Source organism: Lampris incognitus, chromosome 2 (assembly GCF_029633865.1).
Source record: "Lampris incognitus isolate fLamInc1 chromosome 2, fLamInc1.hap2, whole genome shotgun sequence".
NCBI lineage: Eukaryota > Metazoa > Chordata > Actinopteri > Lampriformes > Lampridae > Lampris > Lampris incognitus.
The window spans coordinates 32,011,083-32,026,828 of record NC_079212.1 but is presented as its reverse complement, the minus strand read 5'-3'; the positions used below and the strand labels follow the sequence as shown (position 1 = coordinate 32,026,828).

The 15,746-nt window shown below is 45.7% G+C and overlaps 7 non-coding genes across 7 annotated transcripts; all 7 read left to right on the top strand.

Moving 5' to 3' along the window:
- Positions 1–1,442: 1,442 nt before the first annotated feature.
- LOC130108605 (U5 spliceosomal RNA) lies at positions 1,443–1,556 on the top strand. Its single transcript, XR_008809916.1, has one exon. It is a non-coding gene; the product is annotated as a U5 spliceosomal RNA (small nuclear RNA).
- A 2,246-nt stretch (positions 1,557–3,802) lies between these two features.
- On the top strand, positions 3,803–3,916 carry LOC130108604 (U5 spliceosomal RNA). The gene has a single exon (XR_008809915.1). It is a non-coding gene; the product is annotated as a U5 spliceosomal RNA (small nuclear RNA).
- Positions 3,917–6,162: 2,246 nt separating this feature from the next.
- LOC130108603 (U5 spliceosomal RNA) lies at positions 6,163–6,276 on the top strand. The gene has a single exon (XR_008809914.1). It is a non-coding gene; the product is annotated as a U5 spliceosomal RNA (small nuclear RNA).
- A 2,246-nt stretch (positions 6,277–8,522) lies between these two features.
- Positions 8,523–8,636, top strand: LOC130108600 (U5 spliceosomal RNA). The gene has a single exon (XR_008809911.1). It is a non-coding gene; the product is annotated as a U5 spliceosomal RNA (small nuclear RNA).
- A 2,246-nt stretch (positions 8,637–10,882) lies between these two features.
- Positions 10,883–10,996, top strand: LOC130108610 (U5 spliceosomal RNA). Its single transcript, XR_008809921.1, has one exon. It is a non-coding gene; the product is annotated as a U5 spliceosomal RNA (small nuclear RNA).
- Positions 10,997–13,242: 2,246 nt separating this feature from the next.
- On the top strand, positions 13,243–13,356 carry LOC130108609 (U5 spliceosomal RNA). Its single transcript, XR_008809920.1, has one exon. It is a non-coding gene; the product is annotated as a U5 spliceosomal RNA (small nuclear RNA).
- A 2,247-nt stretch (positions 13,357–15,603) lies between these two features.
- Positions 15,604–15,717, top strand: LOC130108615 (U5 spliceosomal RNA). The gene has a single exon (XR_008809926.1). It is a non-coding gene; the product is annotated as a U5 spliceosomal RNA (small nuclear RNA).
- The last annotated feature ends 29 nt before the right edge of the window (positions 15,718–15,746 follow it).

The following is a 15,746-nucleotide window of genomic DNA, read 5'->3' as shown; positions in this document are numbered from 1 at the left end:
GTTGCACTTGATTCAACTCCTTTGGATAACCATGACCTGGATGAATGAGAACATTCACAGACATGTTACGCACAGATGTTGTTCTCATGAGTCTATTTTGAAGGGTGCCTATTCTCACGCTGATTCGTAGTTTCACAAACATGCGTGTCAAACCTGAATTCTCATTCGTTATTCTCTAGACTGAGTTTCTGTAGTGTTTTACTAACCGGGCATCATGAGCATATATAAATGTCTTGATGCTTTCACGGCAGGGGCCCCGTTGTGTAATATTCATACAGTTACACATAGCCCAATGGATGACTTTAAAGTATGTGCGAGGTAGGCACGGCCGGATTAACCCACGAGGGGGCCCCGGGGCACGCACGTGCATTGCCCCCCCCCCCCGCCCCGTCAGATAGTCTACGCAAACGATACTAAACATTGTTAAATGTAAAACTAATGAGAATACCCAACATCGTCGTCGACGCTATTCCAATCTTCATGGGCTTTCGATGGCGAGTACAAAGTACAACACAACTTTGAATCATGTAGCTTGGGGTCCTGCATCAGTAGAGACTAGCTTGGGGCCCCGCTTCAATAGAGACTTTGTAGCTTGGGGCTCTGCATCAGTCGAGACTGTAGCTTGGGGCCCCCGCATACATTCAGAGACATCTGTAGCTTGGGGCCCTGCATCAGTCGAGATTGTGGTTTGGGGTGCCCGCATCAACAGAGACTACCTTGGGCCCTACATCGCGACGCGGGGGTGGAATACACATCCCTTGTAGGGTATGATTGGGGATCCCTACTATATGCGAACACAATACCCCTGACCTTTTGGTGCCCATCGTGGTGCTGGGCCCCAGGGCACTCTCCTGGCATGCCTGGTCCGTAATCCAGCCTTGGAGGTAGTTGGGGAAATGATTTAAAAAGGAGCTACGACGAAGACGGATTGTGAGTTGTCGTTCTGTTTTTCTGGTTCTTTGACGGAGAGGAAATAATCATTCACTTTTGGAAATTAGAGTCCAGAAGGACTAGACGTGGCTGGGATGCACAGCACACATTTCTCTACCACGGGTTTTTAAAGGGTAGATTTTTATTACGCCAAAACATGTTTTCATAAGAATGTGATGCACATGTCTGGCATGTTTTATGTTTTACATAAATGTGCACACGCATGTCAAAATATCAGTATACAGCTCCTCCCTTTGGCATCTTACCTACGTTGTAGACTTTGGCTAGCAGCCGCTCCCATGATGCATTGCATATTTTAGGATGATTCCCATGTGTATGATTCTATTATATCTCACATTTTTACTCAACTTTAGACGTACATTTTGCAGGTGTTTTCAAAATGCAACTCAGCTTTACATTGCATCAACGTTTCAATAACGTGAACTGTTGAAACATGATTAAAATTTGTATGACAGGTAGTGTGATCCCTTCTGCTTGTTGTCAGTGTCCATAAACTCAAGTTTCTCAGCAGATCGTACAAATCTTTCGCCTTTTACTAAAGATTTCCGTGCAGAGGAACAGCCTGAGTAATGATTAATTTTTGATGTCCTGCCCAGATGTAGGACTTATGTGACTGTTGAAAGAAAATACTCGAGAGCTCATTGTCCTGATTTAAGTGCAGTCCTTAATGCGTCCGAGACTCTGTCAACCGATTTGTTGCTCAGTAGTTTTTTGCATCACAGGATCGTACGTGTTATCCAAAGCAACTAACTACACATTTAGGTATTGAAATGTATCTTGATGACTGCCAATCGTGGTACACACATACACATTTTAGACAGAGAGGATAGATGCTTTGAAAGAGGGGTGAAGGAAGCCGTCTATGTGAAGCTGGAAAAAAAGTCTCTCAACAGAGGAGAGGGGGTCTGCGACACCATCTATTTCCCACTTACATGTCGTCCTTTCATCTCTACCCAGGAGACTTAAGAAGCCGAGTCTCCAAGAACAACAGTCGGTCACTAACGGCTCCAACGACTCCCATGACTACTGAATAATGAATTCGAAACTAACACCCCCAACGACCGTCGCTGCTAAACAAATGCAAACCATAAGCTCCGAAGGCGACGGGCGAGGCTGGACATCGGAGCACAGGAGAGCCACACATATCAATAGCTCCGATAACGTCGCGTGCGGCCACACATCGGTACACAAAAGAGCCACTCATATCTATGGCTCTGTTAGCGACGGGCGTTGGTAAACATCGGGGCACAAAGAGCCATGGACATCTATAGCTCTGACAACGACTCCAAGAGGATACATTCTGAGTCTCATCACCAGCGAGTCAGACTAGCTTCGTCTAGTCAGAAAGGCACGAACTAAGGAAGCCTCTTGGATGAGAGGCGAAACGTCTTCACGGATATACACCAAGTCCAGTTGCACTTGATTCAACTCCTTTGGATAACCATGACCTGGATGAATGAGAACATTCACAGACATGTTACGCACAGATGTTGTTCTCATGAGTCTATTTTGAAGGGTGCCTATTCTCACGCTGATTCGTAGTTTCACAAACATGCGTGTCAAACCTGAATTCTCATTCGTTATTCTCTAGACTGAGTTTCTGTAGTGTTTTACTAACCGGGCATCATGAGCATATATAAATGTCTTGATGCTTTCACGGCAGGGGCCCCGTTGTGTAATATTCATACAGTTACACATAGCCCAATGGATGACTTTAAAGTATGTGCGAGGTAGGCACGGCCGGATTAACCCACGAGGGGGCCCCGGGGCACGCACGTGCATTGCCCCCCCCCGCCCCGTCAGATAGTCTACGCAAACGATACTAAACATTGTTAAATGTAAAACTAATGAGAATACCCAACATCGTCGTCGACGCTATTCCAATCTTCATGGGCTTTCGATGGCGAGTACAAAGTACAACACAACTTTGAATCATGTAGCTTGGGGTCCTGCATCAGTAGAGACTAGCTTGGGGCCCCGCTTCAATAGAGACTTTGTAGCTTGGGGCTCTGCATCAGTCGAGACTGTAGCTTGGGGCCCCCGCATACATTCAGAGACATCTGTAGCTTGGGGCCCTGCATCAGTCGAGATTGTGGTTTGGGGTGCCCGCATCAACAGAGACTACCTTGGGCCCTACATCGCGACGCGGGGGTGGAATACACATCCCTTGTAGGGTATGATTGGGGATCCCTACTATATGCGAACACAATACCCCTGACCTTTTGGTGCCCATCGTGGTGCTGGGCCCCAGGGCACTCTCCTGGCATGCCTGGTCCGTAATCCAGCCTTGGAGGTAGTTGGGGAAATGATTTAAAAAGGAGCTACGACGAAGACGGATTGTGAGTTGTCGTTCTGTTTTTCTGGTTCTTTGACGGAGAGGAAATAATCATTCACTTTTGGAAATTAGAGTCCAGAAGGACTAGACGTGGCTGGGATGCACAGCACACATTTCTCTACCACGGGTTTTTAAAGGGTAGATTTTTATTACGCCAAAACATGTTTTCATAAGAATGTGATGCACATGTCTGGCATGTTTTATGTTTTACATAAATGTGCACACGCATGTCAAAATATCAGTATACAGCTCCTCCCTTTGGCATCTTACCTACGTTGTAGACTTTGGCTAGCAGCCGCTCCCATGATGCATTGCATATTTTAGGATGATTCCCATGTGTATGATTCTATTATATCTCACATTTTTACTCAACTTTAGACGTACATTTTGCAGGTGTTTTCAAAATGCAACTCAGCTTTACATTGCATCAACGTTTCAATAACGTGAACTGTTGAAACATGATTAAAATTTGTATGACAGGTAGTGTGATCCCTTCTGCTTGTTGTCAGTGTCCATAAACTCAAGTTTCTCAGCAGATCGTACAAATCTTTCGCCTTTTACTAAAGATTTCCGTGCAGAGGAACAGCCTGAGTAATGATTAATTTTTGATGTCCTGCCCAGATGTAGGACTTATGTGACTGTTGAAAGAAAATACTCGAGAGCTCATTGTCCTGATTTAAGTGCAGTCCTTAATGCGTCCGAGACTCTGTCAACCGATTTGTTGCTCAGTAGTTTTTTGCATCACAGGATCGTACGTGTTATCCAAAGCAACTAACTACACATTTAGGTATTGAAATGTATCTTGATGACTGCCAATCGTGGTACACACATACACATTTTAGACAGAGAGGATAGATGCTTTGAAAGAGGGTTGAAGGAAGCCGTCTATGTGAAGCTGGAAAAAAAGTCTCTCAACAGAGGAGAGGGGGTCTGCGACACCATCTATTTCCCACTTACATGTCGTCCTTTCATCTCTACCCAGGAGACTTAAGAAGCCGAGTCTCCGAGAACAACAGTCGGTCACTAACGGCTCCAACGACTCCCATGACTACTGAATAATGAATTCGAAACTAACACCCCCAACGACCGTCGCTGCTAAACAAATGCAAACCATAAGCTCCGAAGGCGACGGGCGAGGCTGGACATCGGAGCACAGGAGAGCCACACATATCAATAGCTCCGATAACGTCGCGTGCGGCCACACATCGGTACACAAAAGAGCCACTCATATCTATGGCTCTGTTAGCGACGGGCGTTGGTAAACATCGGGGCACAAAGAGCCATGGACATCTATAGCTCTGACAACGACTCCAAGAGGATACATTCTGAGTCTCATCACCAGCGAGTCAGACTAGCTTCGTCTAGTCAGAAAGGCAAGAACTAAGGAAGCCTCTTGGATGAGAGGCGAAACGTCTTCACGGATATACACCAAGTCCAGTTGCACTTGATTCAACTCCTTTGGATAACCATGACCTGGATGAATGAGAACATTCACAGACATGTTACGCACAGATGTTGTTCTCATGAGTCTATTTTGAAGGGTGCCTATTCTCACGCTGATTCGTAGTTTCACAAACATGCGTGTCAAACCTGAATTCTCATTCGTTATTCTCTAGACTGAGTTTCTGTAGTGTTTTACTAACCGGGCATCATGAGCATATATAAATGTCTTGATGCTTTCACGGCAGGGGCCCCGTTGTGTAATATTCATACAGTTACACATAGCCCAATGGATGACTTTAAAGTATGTGCGAGGTAGGCACGGCCGGATTAACCCACGAGGGGGCCCCGGGGCACGCACGTGCATTGCCCCCCCCCGCCCCGTCAGATAGTCTACGCAAACGATACTAAACATTGTTAAATGTAAAACTAATGAGAATACCCAACATCGTCGTCGACGCTATTCCAATCTTCATGGGCTTTCGATGGCGAGTACAAAGTACAACACAACTTTGAATCATGTAGCTTGGGGTCCTGCATCAGTAGAGACTAGCTTGGGGCCCCGCTTCAATAGAGACTTTGTAGCTTGGGGCTCTGCATCAGTCGAGACTGTAGCTTGGGGCCCCCGCATACATTCAGAGACATCTGTAGCTTGGGGCCCTGCATCAGTCGAGATTGTGGTTTGGGGTGCCCGCATCAACAGAGACTACCTTGGGCCCTACATCGCGACGCGGGGGTGGAATACACATCCCTTGTAGGGTATGATTGGGGATCCCTACTATATGCGAACACAATACCCCTGACCTTTTGGTGCCCATCGTGGTGCTGGGCCCCAGGGCACTCTCCTGGCATGCCTGGTCCGTAATCCAGCCTTGGAGGTAGTTGGGGAAATGATTTAAAAAGGAGCTACGACGAAGACGGATTGTGAGTTGTCGTTCTGTTTTTCTGGTTCTTTGACGGAGAGGAAATAATCATTCACTTTTGGAAATTAGAGTCCAGAAGGACTAGACGTGGCTGGGATGCACAGCACACATTTCTCTACCACGGGTTTTTAAAGGGTAGATTTTTATTACGCCAAAACATGTTTTCATAAGAATGTGATGCACATGTCTGGCATGTTTTATGTTTTACATAAATGTGCACACGCATGTCAAAATATCAGTATACAGCTCCTCCCTTTGGCATCTTACCTACGTTGTAGACTTTGGCTAGCAGCCGCTCCCATGATGCATTGCATATTTTAGGATGATTCCCATGTGTATGATTCTATTATATCTCACATTTTTACTCAACTTTAGACGTACATTTTGCAGGTGTTTTCAAAATGCAACTCAGCTTTACATTGCATCAACGTTTCAATAACGTGAACTGTTGAAACATGATTAAAATTTGTATGACAGGTAGTGTGATCCCTTCTGCTTGTTGTCAGTGTCCATAAACTCAAGTTTCTCAGCAGATCGTACAAATCTTTCGCCTTTTACTAAAGATTTCCGTGCAGAGGAACAGCCTGAGTAATGATTAATTTTTGATGTCCTGCCCAGATGTAGGACTTATGTGACTGTTGAAAGAAAATACTCGAGAGCTCATTGTCCTGATTTAAGTGCAGTCCTTAATGCGTCCGAGACTCTGTCAACCGATTTGTTGCTCAGTAGTTTTTTGCATCACAGGATCGTACGTGTTATCCAAAGCAACTAACTACACATTTAGGTATTGAAATGTATCTTGATGACTGCCAATCGTGGTACACACATACACATTTTAGACAGAGAGGATAGATGCTTTGAAAGAGGGTTGAAGGAAGCCGTCTATGTGAAGCTGGAAAAAAAGTCTCTCAACAGAGGAGAGGGGGTCTGCGACACCATCTATTTCCCACTTACATGTCGTCCTTTCATCTCTACCCAGGAGACTTAAGAAGCCGAGTCTCCGAGAACAACAGTCGGTCACTAACGGCTCCAACGACTCCCATGACTACTGAATAATGAATTCGAAACTAACACCCCCAACGACCGTCGCTGCTAAACAAATGCAAACCATAAGCTCCGAAGGCGACGGGCGAGGCTGGACATCGGAGCACAGGAGAGCCACACATATCAATAGCTCCGATAACGTCGCGTGCGGCCACACATCGGTACACAAAAGAGCCACTCATATCTATGGCTCTGTTAGCGACGGGCGTTGGTAAACATCGGGGCACAAAGAGCCATGGACATCTATAGCTCTGACAACGACTCCAAGAGGATACATTCTGAGTCTCATCACCAGCGAGTCAGACTAGCTTCGTCTAGTCAGAAAGGCAAGAACTAAGGAAGCCTCTTGGATGAGAGGCGAAACGTCTTCACGGATATACACCAAGTCCAGTTGCACTTGATTCAACTCCTTTGGATAACCATGACCTGGATGAATGAGAACATTCACAGACATGTTACGCACAGATGTTGTTCTCATGAGTCTATTTTGAAGGGTGCCTATTCTCACGCTGATTCGTAGTTTCACAAACATGCGTGTCAAACCTGAATTCTCATTCGTTATTCTCTAGACTGAGTTTCTGTAGTGTTTTACTAACCGGGCATCATGAGCATATATAAATGTCTTGATGCTTTCACGGCAGGGGCCCCGTTGTGTAATATTCATACAGTTACACATAGCCCAATGGATGACTTTAAAGTATGTGCGAGGTAGGCACGGCCGGATTAACCCACGAGGGGGCCCCGGGGCACGCACGTGCATTGCCCCCCCCCGCCCCGTCAGATAGTCTACGCAAACGATACTAAACATTGTTAAATGTAAAACTAATGAGAATACCCAACATCGTCGTCGACGCTATTCCAATCTTCATGGGCTTTCGATGGCGAGTACAAAGTACAACACAACTTTGAATCATGTAGCTTGGGGTCCTGCATCAGTAGAGACTAGCTTGGGGCCCCGCTTCAATAGAGACTTTGTAGCTTGGGGCTCTGCATCAGTCGAGACTGTAGCTTGGGGCCCCCGCATACATTCAGAGACATCTGTAGCTTGGGGCCCTGCATCAGTCGAGATTGTGGTTTGGGGTGCCCGCATCAACAGAGACTACCTTGGGCCCTACATCGCGACGCGGGGGTGGAATACACATCCCTTGTAGGGTATGATTGGGGATCCCTACTATATGCGAACACAATACCCCTGACCTTTTGGTGCCCATCGTGGTGCTGGGCCCCAGGGCACTCTCCTGGCATGCCTGGTCCGTAATCCAGCCTTGGAGGTAGTTGGGGAAATGATTTAAAAAGGAGCTACGACGAAGACGGATTGTGAGTTGTCGTTCTGTTTTTCTGGTTCTTTGACGGAGAGGAAATAATCATTCACTTTTGGAAATTAGAGTCCAGAAGGACTAGACGTGGCTGGGATGCACAGCACACATTTCTCTACCACGGGTTTTTAAAGGGTAGATTTTTATTACGCCAAAACATGTTTTCATAAGAATGTGATGCACATGTCTGGCATGTTTTATGTTTTACATAAATGTGCACACGCATGTCAAAATATCAGTATACAGCTCCTCCCTTTGGCATCTTACCTACGTTGTAGACTTTGGCTAGCAGCCGCTCCCATGATGCATTGCATATTTTAGGATGATTCCCATGTGTATGATTCTATTATATCTCACATTTTTACTCAACTTTAGACGTACATTTTGCAGGTGTTTTCAAAATGCAACTCAGCTTTACATTGCATCAACGTTTCAATAACGTGAACTGTTGAAACATGATTAAAATTTGTATGACAGGTAGTGTGATCCCTTCTGCTTGTTGTAAGTGTCCATAAACTCAAGTTTCTCAGCAGATCGTACAAATCTTTCGCCTTTTACTAAAGATTTCCGTGCAGAGGAACAGCATGAGTAATGATTAATTTTTGATGTCCTGCCCAGATGTAGGACTTACGTGACTGTTGAAAAAAAATATTCGAGAGCTCATTGTCCTGATTTAAGTGCAGTCCTTAATGCGTCCGAGACTCTGTCAACCGATTTGTTGCTCAGTAGTTTTTTGCGTCACAGGATCGTACGTGTTATCTAAAGCAACTAACTACACATTTAGGTATTGAAATGTATCTTGATGACTGCCAATCGTGGTACACACATACACATTTTAGACAGAGAGGATAGATGCTTTGAAAGAGGGGTGAAGGAAGCCGTCTATGTGAAGCTGGAAAAAAAGTCTCTCAACAGAGGAGAGGGGGTCTGCGACACCATCTATTTCCCACTTACATGTCGTCCTTTCATCTCTACCCAGGAGACTTAAGAAGCCGAGTCTCCGAGAACAACAGTCGGTCACTAACGGCTCCAACGACTCCCATGACTACTGAATAATGAATTCGAAACTAACACCCCCAACGACCGTCGCTGCTAAACAAATGCAAACCATAAGCTCCGAAGGCGACGGGCGAGGCTGGACATCGGAGCACAGGAGAGCCACACATATCAATAGCTCCGATAACGTCGCGTGCGGCCACACATCGGTACACAAAAGAGCCACTCATATCTATGGCTCTGTTAGCGACGGGCGTTGGTAAACATCGGGGCACAAAGAGCCATGGACATCTATAGCTCTGACAACGACTCCAAGAGGATACATTCTGAGTCTCATCACCAGCGAGTCAGACTAGCTTCGTCTAGTCAGAAAGGCACGAACTAAGGAAGCCTCTTGGATGAGAGGCGAAACTTCTTCACGGATATACACCAAGTCCAGTTGCACTTGATTCAACTCCTTTGGATAACCATGACCTGGATGAATGAGAACATTCACAGACATGTTACGCACAGATGTTGTTCTCATGAGTCTATTTTAAAGGGTGCCTATTCTCACGCTGATTCGTAGTTTCACAAACATGCGTGTCAAACCTGAATTCTCATTCGTTATTCTCTAGACTGAGTTTCTGTAGTGTTTTACTAACCGGGCATCATGAGCATATATAAATGTCTTGATGCTTTCACGGCAGGGGCCCCGTTGTGTAATATTCATACAGTTACACATAGCCCAATGGATGACTTTAAAGTATGTGCGAGGTAGGCACGGCCGGATTAACCCACGAGGGGGCCCCGGGGCACGCACGTGCATTGCCCCCCCCCGCCCCGTCAGATAGTCTACGCAAACGATACTAAACATTGTTAAATGTAAAACTAGTGAGAATACCCAACATCGTCGTCGACGCTATTCCAATCTTCATGGGCTTTCGATGGCGAGTACAAAGTACAACACAACTTTGAATCATGTAGCTTGGGGTCCTGCATCAGTAGAGACTAGCTTGGGGCCCCGCTTCAATAGAGACTTTGTAGCTTGGGGCTCTGCATCAGTCGAGACTGTAGCTTGGGGCCCCCGCATACATTCAGAGACATCTGTAGCTTGGGGCCCTGCATCAGTCGAGATTGTGGTTTGGGGTGCCCGCATCAACAGAGACTACCTTGGGCCCTACATCGCGACGCGGGGGTGGAATACACATCCCTTGTAGGGTATGATTGGGGATCCCTACTATATGCGAACACAATACCCCTGACCTTTTGGTGCCCATCGTGGTGCTGGGCCCCAGGGCACTCTCCTGGCATGCCTGGTCCGTAAACCAGCCTTGGAGGTAGTTGAGGAAATGATTTAAAAAGGAGCTACGACGAAGACGGATTGTGAGTTGTCGTTCTGTTTTTCTGGTTCTTTGACGGAGAGGAAATAATCATTCACTTTTGGAAATTAGAGTCCAGAAGGACTAGACGTGGCTGGGATGCACAGCACACATTTCTCTACCACGGGTTTTTAAAGGGTAGATTTTTTTTACGCCAAAACATGTTTTCATAAGAATGTGATGCACATGTCTGGCATGTTTTATGTTTTACATAAATGTGCACACGCATGTCAAAATATCAGTATACAGCTCCTCCCTTTGGCATCTTACCTACGTTGTAGACTTTGGCTAGCAGCCGCTCCCATGATGCATTGCATATCTTAGGATGATTCCCATGTGTATGATTCTATTATATCTCACAGTTTTACTCAACTTTAGACGTACATTTTGCAGGTGTTTTCAAAATGCAACTCAGCTTTACATTGCATCAACGTTTCAATAACGTGAACTGTTGAAACATGATTAAAATTTGTATGACAGGTAGTCTGATCCCTTCTGCTTGTTGTCAGTGTCCATAAACTCAAGGTTCTCAGCAGATCGTACAAATCTTTCGCCTTTTACTAAAGATTTCCGTGCAGAGGAACCGCATGAGTAATAATTAATTTTTGATGTCCTGCCCAGATGTAGGACTTACGTGACTGTTGAAAAAAAATATTCGAGAGCTCATTGTCCTGATTTAAGTGCAGTCCGTAATGCGTCCGAGACTCTGTCAACCGTTTTGTTGCTCAGTAGTTTTTTGTATCACAGGATCGTACGTGTTATCCAAAGCAACTAACTACACATTTAGGTATTGAAATGTATCTTGATGACTGCCAATCGTGGTACACACATACACATTTTAGACAGAGAGGATAGATGCTTTGAAAGAGGGGTGAAGGAAGCCGTCTATGTGAAGCTGGAAAAAAAGTCTCTCAACAGAGGAGAGGGGGTCTGCGACACCATCTATTTCCCACTTACATGTCGTCCTTTCATCTCTACCCAGGAGACTTAAGAAGCCGAGTCTCCAAGAACAACAGTCGGTCACTAACGGCTCCAACGACTCCCATGACTACTGAATAATGAATTCGAAACTAACACCCCCAACGACCGTCGCTGCTAAACAAATGCAAACCATAAGCTCCGAAGGCGACGGGCGAGGCTGGACATCGGAGCACAGGAGAGCCACACATATCAATAGCTCCGATAACGTCGCGTGCGGCCACACATCGGTACACAAAAGAGCCACTCATATCTATGGCTCTGTTAGCGACGGGCGTTGGTAAACATCGGGGCACAAAGAGCCATGGACATCTATAGCTCTGACAACGACTCCAAGAGGATACATTCTGAGTCTCATCACCAGCGAGTCAGACTAGCTTCGTCTAGTCAGAAAGGCACGAACTAAGGAAGCCTCTTGGATGAGAGGCGAAACTTCTTCACGGATATACACCAAGTCCAGTTGCACTTGATTCAACTCCTTTGGATAACCATGACCTGGATGAATGAGAACATTCACAGACATGTTACGCACAGATGTTGTTCTCATGAGTCTATTTTAAAGGGTGCCTATTCTCACGCTGATTCGTAGTTTCACAAACATGCGTGTCAAACCTGAATTCTCATTCGTTATTCTCTAGACTGAGTTTCTGTAGTGTTTTACTAACCGGGCATCATGAGCATATATAAATGTCTTGATGCTTTCACGGCAGGGGCCCCGTTGTGTAATATTCATACAGTTACACATAGCCCAATGGATGACTTTAAAGTATGTGCGAGGTAGGCACGGCCGGATTAACCCACGAGGGGGCCCCGGGGCACGCACGTGCATTGCCCCCCCCCGCCCCGTCAGATAGTCTACGCAAACGATACTAAACATTGTTAAATGTAAAACTAATGAGAATACCCAACATCGTCGTCGACGCTATTCCAATCTTCATGGGCTTTCGATGGCGAGTACAAAGTACAACACAACTTTGAATCATGTAGCTTGGGGTCCTGCATCAGTAGAGACTAGCTTGGGGCCCCGCTTCAATAGAGACTTTGTAGCTTGGGGCTCTGCATCAGTCGAGACTGTAGCTTGGGGCCCCCGCATACATTCAGAGACATCTGTAGCTTGGGGCCCTGCATCAGTCGAGATTGTGGTTTGGGGTGCCCGCATCAACAGAGACTACCTTGGGCCCTACATCGCGACGCGGGGGTGGAATACACATCCCTTGTAGGGTATGATTGGGGATCCCTACTATATGCGAACACAATACCCCTGACCTTTTGGTGCCCATCGTGGTGCTGGGCCCCAGGGCACTCTCCTGGCATGCCTGGTCCGTAAACCAGCCTTGGAGGTAGTTGGGGAAATGATTTAAAATGGAGCTACGACGAAGACGGATTGTGAGTTGTCGTTCTGTTTTTCTGGTTCTTTGACGGAGAGGAAATAATCATTCACTTTTGGAAATTAGAGTCCAGAAGGACTAGACGTGGCTGGGATGCACAGCACACATTTCTCTACCACGGGTTTTTAAAGGGTAGATTTTTTTTACGCCAAAACATGTTTTCATAAGAATGTGATGCACATGTCTGGCATGTTTTATGTTTTACATAAATGTGCACACGCATGTCAAAATATCAGTATACAGCTCCTCCCTTTGGCATCTTACCTACGTTGTAGACTTTGGCTAGCAGCCGCTCCCATGATGCATTGCATATCTTAGGATGATTCCCATGTGTATGATTCTATTATATCTCACAGTTTTACTCAACTTTAGACGTACATTTTGCAGGTGTTTTCAAAATGCAACTCAGCTTTACATTGCATCAACGTTTCAATAACGTGAACTGTTGAAACATGATTAAAATTTGTATGACAGGTAGTCTGATCCCTTCTGCTTGTTGTCAGTGTCCATAAACTCAAGTTTCTCAGCAGATCGTACAAATCTTTCGCCTTTTACTAAAGATTTCCGTGCAGAGGGACAGCATGAGTAATGATTAATTTTTGATGTCCTGCCCAGATGTAGGACTTACGTGACTGTTGAAAAAAAATATTCGAGAGCTCATTGCCCTGATTTAAGTGCAGTCCTTAATGCGTCCGAGACTCTGTCAACCGATTTGTTGCTCAGTTGTTTTTTGCATCACAGGATCGTACGTGTTATCCAAAGCAACTAACTACACATTTAGGTATTGAAATGTATCTTGATGACTGCCAATCGTGGTACACACATACACATTTTAGACAGAGAGGATAGATGCTTTGAAAGAGGGGTGAAGGAAGCCGTCTATGTGAAGCTGGAAAAAAAGTCTCTCAACAGAGGAGAGGGGGTCTGCGACACCATCTATTTCCCACTTACATGTCGTCCTTTCATCTCTACCCAGGAGACTTAAGAAGCCGAGTCTCCAAGAACAACAGTCGGTCACTAACGGCTCCAACGACTCCCATGACTACTGAATAATGAATTCGAAACTAACACCCCCAACGACCGTCGCTGCTAAACAAATGCAAACCATAAGCTCCGAAGGCGACGGGCGAGGCTGGACATCGGAGCACAGGAGAGCCACACATATCAATAGCTCCGATAACGTCGCGTGCGGCCACACATCGGTACACAAAAGAGCCACTCATATCTATGGCTCTGTTAGCGACGGGCGTTGGTAAACATCGGGGCACAAAGAGCCATGGACATCTATAGCTCTGACAACGACTCCAAGAGGATACATTCTGAGTCTCATCACCAGCGAGTCAGACTAGCTTCGTCTAGTCAGAAAGGCACGAACTAAGGAAGCCTCTTGGATGAGAGGCGAAACTTCTTCACGGATATACACCAAGTCCAGTTGCACTTGATTCAACTCCTTTGGATAACCATGACCTGGATGAATGAGAACATTCACAGACATGTTACGCACAGATGTTGTTCTCATGAGTCTATTTTAAAGGGTGCCTATTCTCACGCTGATTCGTAGTTTCACAAACATGCGTGTCAAACCTGAATTCTCATTCGTTATTCTCTAGACTGAGTTTCTGTAGTGTTTTACTAACCGGGCATCATGAGCATATATAAATGTCTTGATGCTTTCACGGCAGGGGCCCCGTTGTGTAATATTCATACAGTTACACATAGCCCAATGGATGACTTTAAAGTATGTGCGAGGTAGGCACGGCCGGATTAACCCACGAGGGGGCCCCGGGGCACGCACGTGCATTGCCCCCCCCCCGCCCCGTCAGATAGTCTACGCAAACGATACTAAACATTGTTAAATGTAAAACTAGTGAGAATACCCAACATCGTCGTCGACGCTATTCCAATCTTCATGGGCTTTCGATGGCGAGTACAAAGTACAACACAACTTTGAATCATGTAGCTTGGGGTCCTGCATCAGTAGAGACTAGCTTGGGGCCCCGCTTCAATAGAGACTTTGTAGCTTGGGGCTCTGCATCAGTCGAGACTGTAGCTTGGGGCCCCCGCATACATTCAGAGACATCTGTAGCTTGGGGCCCTGCATCAGTCGAGATTGTGGTTTGGGGTGCCCGCATCAACAGAGACTACCTTGGGCCCTACATCGCGACGCGGGGGTGGAATACACATCCCTTGTAGGGTATGATTGGGGATCCCTACTATATGCGAACACAATACCCCTGACCTTTTGGTGCCCATCGTGGTGCTGGGCCCCAGGGCACTCTCCTGGCATGCCTGGTCCGTAAACCAGCCTTGGAGGTAGTTGAGGAAATGATTTAAAAAGGAGCTACGACGAAGACGGATTGTGAGTTGTCGTTCTGTTTTTCTGGTTCTTTGACGGAGAGGAAATAATCATTCACTTTTGGAAATTAGAGTCCAGAAGGACTAGACGTGGCTGGGATGCACAGCACACATTTCTCTACCACGGGTTTTTAAAGGGTAGATTTTTTTTACGCCAAAACATGTTTTCATAAGAATGTGATGCACATGTCTGGCATGTTTTATGTTTTACATAAATGTGCACACGCATGTCAAAATATCAGTATACAGCTCCTCCCTTTGGCATCTTACCTACGTTGTAGACTTTGGCTAGCAGCCGCTCCCATGATGCATTGCATATCTTAGGATGATTCCCATGTGTATGATTCTATTATATCTCACAGTTTTACTCAACTTTAGACGTACATTTTGCAGGTGTTTTCAAAATGCAACTCAGCTTTACATTGCATCAACGTTTCAATAACGTGAACTGTTGAAACATGATTAAAATTTGTATGACAGGTAGTCTGATCCCTTCTGCTTGTTGTCAGTGTCCATAAACTAAAGTTTCTCAGCAGATCGTACAAATCTTTCGCCTTTTACTAAAGATTTCCGTGCAGAGGAACCGCATGAGTAATGATTCATTTTTGATATTCTGCCAAGAGGTAGGACTTATGTGACTGTTGAAAATAATATTCGAG